Here is an 8,445-nt window from a genome sequence, read left to right as displayed (position 1 = left end):
AAGCACTTACATTGCCATATTTTGAACAATAATCGACGTGAAACGACTATGCATGCTCAAAAATAACTTTGGGTAAATTGTTCTCACCGAGACAATTTTTGCAAAGATAATTTCGACTAACATAGTCGTGTCTTTTTAAATGCATGATTATAATAAATTCTAACACAATTAACTTATTTAATCTCAAGAAATTTAAATGCCTCAAAATATTAATAACAACATCATTTTGGCAAATTAAATTTCTATAATTTCTACACAAGAAATTAGAATGGCTCCAGCACTTAAAGGAATCGTTAAGTGTGCCAATTCACATTTAATAATTTCTATAAAAGAAATTAAAATGATTTCAACATCCATGATTAAAATCATATATCAGATATCATTCATCTCACAATTTTTTACACAAGAAATTGCAGTGATTTCAACATCAATGACTAGAGTCAATTTAGCAAGTCTGATTTTTACCAAGAAAAATCATTGACTATCCTTAATCTCATATTATTTCTACACAAGAAATTAGAATGATTTCAATATAGTTTCAACATCAATGACTAAAGTCATTTTAACTAGTCTGATTTCTACCAAAAATCATTGACTATCCATTCATATAATAATTTCTATACAAGAAATTTGAATGATTCCACCATAAATGACTAGTGTCATTTTTTAACACATTCATCTAATAATTTCTATAGAAGAAATTTGAATGGTTTCGTCATAAATGACTAGTGTCATTTTTTAACACATTAGATTTGTGTCATTTTATAACACATCAGATTTCTACGAAAGAAACCATAAGTGACTAGATTTCTACAAAAGAAATCATTGGCTAAAATGAGATTCGAACTAGGGACCTTTCACCTCCTTGCGCGTCTAAACTTCGAACCACTGCGCCAATGCACCATTTCATTGTTATACCGCTTTTATGACCTTTTGTCTTCTTTCTAGAGACAACTTATACTTCATATTTGACTAGACTCTGTCAACAAATGAATATATGCACATTTAAAACGACAACTTATTACCATAATAAAATGTAATATATAAAACAATGTATAAATAAAGATATCATCTCTCTTTGTTTATTAAATCTTCCTACCATATTCTTATTAATTATATTGGTTAATTAAAAATAATGTATATATTATAATTAATTATTTTAAAACTGAAACCATATGTTTCAATTATAATTAATTTTAACACCATAAATTTTATAAAAATTGAAAGCTAACATATTAGTTACTTTCTTATTTTCATTCATTATTGTTAATAATTTTAATACCCAGACAAATCTTCAAAATAAAACTAGAACAAATTAAATTAATTATGTTCTAATTTATTTTATATATAATATTTATATAATAAATATACATATTAAAGTTCTTTAAGAAAAATTTTATATCAAAATATATTAACTTATAAAATTAAGCTTTAACAACATAAGAACATATGTGTTAATAATCAACATATTTATATACAATAAAGACTTATCTTTATTTGTTGATTTTTTTTTCTTAATATGAATCATTTCCATTTTTGAAATGAGCATTATCAACACCGCGACTCGTATTTCTGAAACATCAAAGACAAAAAAAATATTCGATGGCGCAAGCTCTTAAATAGCTTAGCACAAAGAAACTGTTTTAAGATTTTAGTATTCTTGTCTTGAAATAACAGAAAATATATATAAAATGGTGTTACAAATAAATAAAAATAAATAAGATATACAAAGAACGAAATCACCGATTGAGATGTTGATTCGAGGCATGTGTTTAACACATTTCCCTTAAAACAGTTCCACCGTCTCCTGTTTGTGCTGGAGCTTATCGTAGATGGTTGTCTCCCAGGGTACAACGAATCTAGTAGTGATTCAGCACTAGAATCACTACACAACGAACTTGACCAACGTACCTGAACTATCACCGGGATCAAAGTAGAATTGTATGAAGCCACAATTAAAATGATCAATGGAAGGTTTTTCTGAAAAATTAAGAAGTAGCTAGCTTCTTGTGATGTTGAAAATAAAACCAATTAAAATTCATTTAGGGTTATTGAAAGATATAAACTATGTAATTCTGCAATTGTTATATCTCTTCTTCACAACGTGTGATCAATTGAGATATATAAAGAAAAATTAGTCAATCAACATAATGACTAATTTTTTAACGTAGGAATAAAATCAATTAATGCAATCAATTGCATTTTCATCAATTGCATGTGAAAGGTTTCAAACGTATGCATTTATCATTGCACTTGATTGAAAATTTCTCATTTGCACATTGATATTAATACCCATTTAACTGACTCATTCAATTAATACTTAATCCAAATATATTATTTATTTTTATGCAATAAAATGCATTATGCAAATAAATTAAACCCCACTTGGATTAATGGAAAAATGCTACATTTTTCTATTTTTCCAATGTGGACAAATCCACTAACTCGATTTTATTCTTGGGACTCACCCATTCTCAGAATTGTTTTTGAATTCTCATTTCCATTCATATAATGGAAATAATATACATAGTCTAAATTCCAACAGCACATACCTTTCTTGCACAATATCAAGTTCAAATAATAACTTCTTAACCCAAATCAGCTCCTTACAAGCTTTCGTTGCTGCAATAAGTTCAGCCTCCGCGGTTGACAACGCAACACACTTCTATAGTCTCGATTGCCAAGAAATAGCTCCCCTCCAAAATTAATCATATAGCCTGAAGTGGATTTTCTTGAATCAACATCACTTGTAATATCTGAGTCGGTATAACCAACTAAATTCGGACTCTCATTTCTAAGGCAAAGTCTCATACTTGATGTGCCTCTAAGATATTTCAATATTCACTTTACCGCTTCCCAATGTTCTTTTCCCGGATTTGAAAGAAACCTACTAACAGTACCAACAACATAAGCTAAATTTGGTCTCGTACTAACCATATCATACATAAGACTATCAATAGCTGAACTATAGGGAACATTCTTCATATATTTCTTCTCATCATCATTAGAAGGACTATATTCGGAGCTCAATTTAAAATTAGTCGCTAAAGGTGTGCCAACACTTTTAGCATTCTCCATATTGAATCTTTGTAACACTTTCTCAATATATTTTTCTTGAGACAACCATAAATTTCTCATCTTTCTGTCACGACTGATTCTAATTCCAAGAATTTGCTTTTCTTGTCCAAGATCCTTCATTGCAAAGGACTTCCATAGGTCTTGTTTCAACCTATCAATTCTCGCAGCACTTTGACCAACAATAAGCATATCATCAATATAAAGTAACAAAATCATCAGGAGAGAATATTTTCACAAACACACAATGGTCGGAAGTAGTCTTTTTATATTCGTGCTGCTTCATAAATACCTCAAACTTCTTGTACCATTGTTGTGGAGCCTGCTTCAAACCATACAAACTTTTATTCAATTTTCAAACACAATTCTCTTTACCCTTGGCCTCAAAACCATCAGATTGATCCATATAAATCTCTTCCTCTAAATCACCGTGAAGAAAAGCCGTCTTCACGTCCATCTGTTCAACTTGAAAATCAAAACTAGCTGCCAAACTCAATATAGTTCTGATTGAAGTCATCTTAACAACAGGAGAGAAATTTTTGTCAAAGTCAATTCTCTTTCTTTGACTAAACCCTATGATAACCAAACGAGCTTTGTATCGTGGAGCTGAAGTATGATCATCTTGCTTCAGTCTGTATACCCACATGTTCTTCAAAACTTTCTTTCATTTTGGTAATTCTACAAACTCAAAAGTATTATTATCATGTAGAAATTGCATCTCATCTTTAATAGCATCAACCCATTTATGCTTGGATTCACTATCCATAGCTTCTTCATATGACTTTGCCTCTCCCCCATCAGTCACTAAAACATATTCATTAATAGAATATTTCGTAGAAGGTTGTCTATCTCTTGTCGATCTTCTAAATGGAATTGTAGATAATTCCTCTTGCTCATTACTAATATTCTCCACTTGAACGTCATGTTCATCATGAGAATCATCATGTTGCAGCTGATTTTCTGTTGAACTAGGTGATTTAGATAATTGAACTAGATTTGAATCTATTCACTCACATTTTCCCTTCAACTCACTATTTTTAGTTTTATCAATATTTTCAATAGTCTCATCTTCATTAAAGATGACATCACGACTTCTGACAAGCTTCTTTGCAACTGGATCGTATAATCTGTAACCAAATTCATCCTGGCCATAACCCAAGAAAATGCATTCTCGACTCTTCACATCCAACTTTGATCTTTCATCCTTTGGAATATGAACAGAGCACATGCATCCAAATACTCGTAAATGATCATACAAAATATTTTTACGAGTCCATACCTTATTTGGAACTTCACCGTCCAAAGCTACTGTAGGACTCAAATTAATAATATGTACTATTGTGAGTAATGTTTCACCCCAAAACGTTTGAGATAACTTTGCTTCTAAAAGCAAACATCTAATCCTCTCAACAATTGCTCTATTCATCCTTTCTACAAGGCCATTCAACTAAGAAGTCTTTGGAGGTGTTTTCTGATGTCTGATCCCTTGTTGTTTGTAGTATGCATCAAATAGACCACAATATTCACCACCATTATCACTACGAATGCACTTGATCTTCTTCTCGGTCTCTCTTTCAACAAGAGCATGAAACTCTTTGAACTTGTCTAAGACCTCATCTTTAGACTTCAAAACATATACCCAAAGTTTTCTGGAATGATCATCAATAAACGTTACAAAATAAAGAGCACCACTAATAGTTTGTACCTTTAAAGGACCACAAACGTCTGAATGCACCAGCTCTAAGACTTTTGACTTTCTTGAAGGAAGATTATGCTTGAACGATACTCTAGTTTGTTTTCCAGTAACACAATGAGAATATTTCTCCAAATCGGTCTCACTCAAACCAGAAATAACATTTTTCTTAACCAACAGATTCAATCCCTTTTCACTGATGTAACCAAGTCTTCTGTGCCATAATTTGGAAGCATCTTTACTCCGTACAACATTCACACTATCCTTGCATATCGAAGTTTGCATCAAATATAAATTAGAATATTTTTCTCCTTGATCTATAATCAAGTTACCTTTAGAAAGTTTCCATTTTCCAAAACCAAAACTACTCGTGAAACCATCATCATCAAGTTTCCAGTTGATATCAAATTCAGTCTAATATTTGGAGCATGTCGAACATCCTAAAGTAATATTTTCAACCCGTTACCAAAATCCAAGCAAACGTTACCAATACCAATAACCTTACTTAAGTCGTCGTTAGCCATCTTCAATACTCCAAAATCACCTGAAGTATAAGACGTAAAATAGTTTTTCCTTGGCGTAACATGCAAGGAAGCTCTAGTGTCAAACACCCAACTCGACTCATTACATACAAGGTTGATTGTATTCTCGTCGTGGACAGTGACGAGATCATTTGAAGTTGCTATTGACACACGATCTTCACCAACATCTTTATTTTGATTAGATCCGCTTATTTCGTGCTTCATCTTAAAACATTCTTTCTTAATGTGCCCCTTTTTACTGCAATGATAACATTCAGCCGACTTGTACTTTGATCTGGACTTACTTCGACTCTTGTGTCTCGCATTTTCTTTTCCACCTTTGTTCATTTGTTTCCCCCTATTTTCAGTAACCAACACATTTGAATTTATCGAAGACCCTTGAGATTTTCTTCTCAATTCCTCATTCATGACGCCACCTTTAGCCATCTGTAGAGTTACTGCACCATTAACAACAGAATTACAAAGAGAAATCTTAAACGTTTCCTACGAATCGGGTAGAGTAGTCAATAACCAAAGTCCTTTAACATTATCTTCAAACTTAATTTCCATGTCTGACATCTGATCAAGAACACCCTGAAACTCATTTAAATGATCAGCCATAGAAGCGCTATCATTATATCTCAAATGAATTAATTTCTGAAGCAAGAATATTTTATTACTTCCAGTCTGTAAAGCATATAAATTTTCAAGTTTATTCCATAAAGATTGTGCATTTGTCTCATGTTGGATGTGGTTGTAAATATTCTCTTCAACAAACTGACGAATAAAACCACGTACCTGTTCATGCTCAAAATTCTATTCCTCGTCAGATTTGGATGTTGGTTTCTCACTACCAAAAATAGGTAAGTGTAAAGCCTTAACAAATAACAAATCCTTCATCTTTCCTTTCCAAATTTGATAATTTGAACCATTGAGCAAAATCATCCTACTTGTGTTTATCTCCATAATTTAATCAAGTCCTAAACAGCAAACCAAGCTCTGATACCACTTGTTAGGAAAAGCGTATATTATATTCCCTACTTTATTGAAAAACTTAGGAGCAGATAAAGTACAAATAAAAACGGAAATAAATAACACAATGCACACACGATATTTTTACGTGGAAAACCTCCTCAAATCAAGGAGTAAAAACTACGGGACTTTACGTCCAGTTCAAGCTTCACTATAATCAGAGTCGGAAATACAAACAAGGTATAACAACCTTTTAATACTGTAGAAAGATAAAAGGGCATAACCAAAAAGATACAACTTTTTGGTCAAAAACAAGTCAAATAAAAAACTCAAATTAGGAAGAACCTTTAAGCCCCAGAAAAACTCCGTTCGAATCTTTGATCGTCAGTTTGATGAACCCTGCGCGGCTGTATACGAAAATCTACTACAAGATTTTCTCTTTCTTCCTCTCTTTTAATTTTTGACTTCTGTTTTTGACGACGACAACCGCTCTTTAAATACTAGAGCAATTAGGTTATAACATGACCTTTTAAAATATTATAATATCCTTAATGAATTAAAAAGTGAACTTGAACCACTATTGAGCCTTTTTCATAGTTAGGAGACCAAATAAAACCCAACACTCTCCAAAATAGTTCCTATATCGTTAAACTTTTAATGGGATCAGAATTTTGTTTGAAAATTTTGTTTGAACGCTAGGTTTCACTTCTCTTTCAGAGTGCGACTAATCCCTCTGAATTAAGCATATAACAAATAAGCTGTTAAGAGTATGTTTAAATCATGAACTCACCTGATTTTGATAATTAAGCTTAAATAATAATAATAAAATTGTTGGGTTAAGATTTTTAACTAATTTAAAATAATTTAACATACTTGATTTCAATGATTGATGAAATAATTTTTGATAATAAATGGATAAAACTAAGTTCAATAATTGTTAGTCATATCAAATATATAAATATATACTTACATATGATATCATATATGGTGTAGTGGTAAATACACCCGCCTGTCACGCGGGTGACATGGGTTTGAATCTCATCAGGTGCAGAATTAATAATTATAGTTTTATTATTTCAGGTAAACGTCTCAAAAACAACGCGCGTAGTTAGACGAGGTCGTCTAACTCCTTTAGACGCGGTCTAAAGAAGAACGTTCATTGCCTCGTTTTAGTAGCTATATAAAGGTGCTCCACTTCTTTCAGTCGTCTGACAAGTCAGCTAATTCCATCAAATTAATGATTTCCACGTACGCTCATATCTCTCAATTACCTTTATAATACTGGACAATATTAGAGGATATTCGGCGCACTACCTGTTCGGTACGACCACGATTCAAATACTCAGTCTGTTGTACTCTCGTACTGTAGGAGGCCGTCCAACGGACACATGCCACGTGTCCAAAAGGAGGATTCGACCGTTGGTTCTTTTCAAGAATAAATAGATGCCTAAGGACAACGAACGAATTACTAGAATCACAAGACAGAAGTTGAAGCTCTCTCTCTCATTGAATCACCAGATTTCTATAAGTTTGATTAATGAATTAACTTACTCTCTCTCTAGATATTTTATTATCAAGTGTATTTTGTAATTCACTATGTGAAGTTGAGAGATAAGTTAATGGATTATTTGATAGTCATTAACAGTGTGTTGTAAGTTGAACAGAGGGTGTTCTGTTCAACAGTGTGTATGCTAGAAGTTCAGAATAGGTGGTCAATTAAGTCATGGGTTTCTGACTGGGTTTGTGTAGTGTGTTCTATACAAATCAAAGTCTTCTAGTGACTATCCTTCCGGTTGTGGAAGAATGAGTGACGTAGGAGTTTTATCTTCGAACATCCATAAAACTCATTGTGTTTTTTATTTTCTGTCATTTGCATTCAGTTGTTTAAACTTCAAATCTAACAAACAGTTTCACACTTGAATCAATTTCAAAAGTTTGGAAGATTTGCGAAGAATAGAAACAAATATTAATTCATCACAAGATTATTATCGAATCGTTTATCGTAAGTTGTTCACAATAGTCAGACCTTAGTCTCTATTGTCAGTATCGATCCCTAAACAAACACACTTAACCAATTAACCAAACGAGCGGAACTTGTCGTTTGACGGATTCGAGCCTAAGACTTTCAAGAAAGCTGGGGATCAAAACTTACCTGACAAGGAATTTCGATACTTTATGACGGTC

This window comes from Impatiens glandulifera, chromosome 2, assembly GCF_907164915.1.
Source record: "Impatiens glandulifera chromosome 2, dImpGla2.1, whole genome shotgun sequence".
NCBI classification, from domain to species: domain Eukaryota; kingdom Viridiplantae; phylum Streptophyta; class Magnoliopsida; order Ericales; family Balsaminaceae; genus Impatiens; species Impatiens glandulifera.
Note: the sequence above shows the minus strand (reverse complement) of the source record.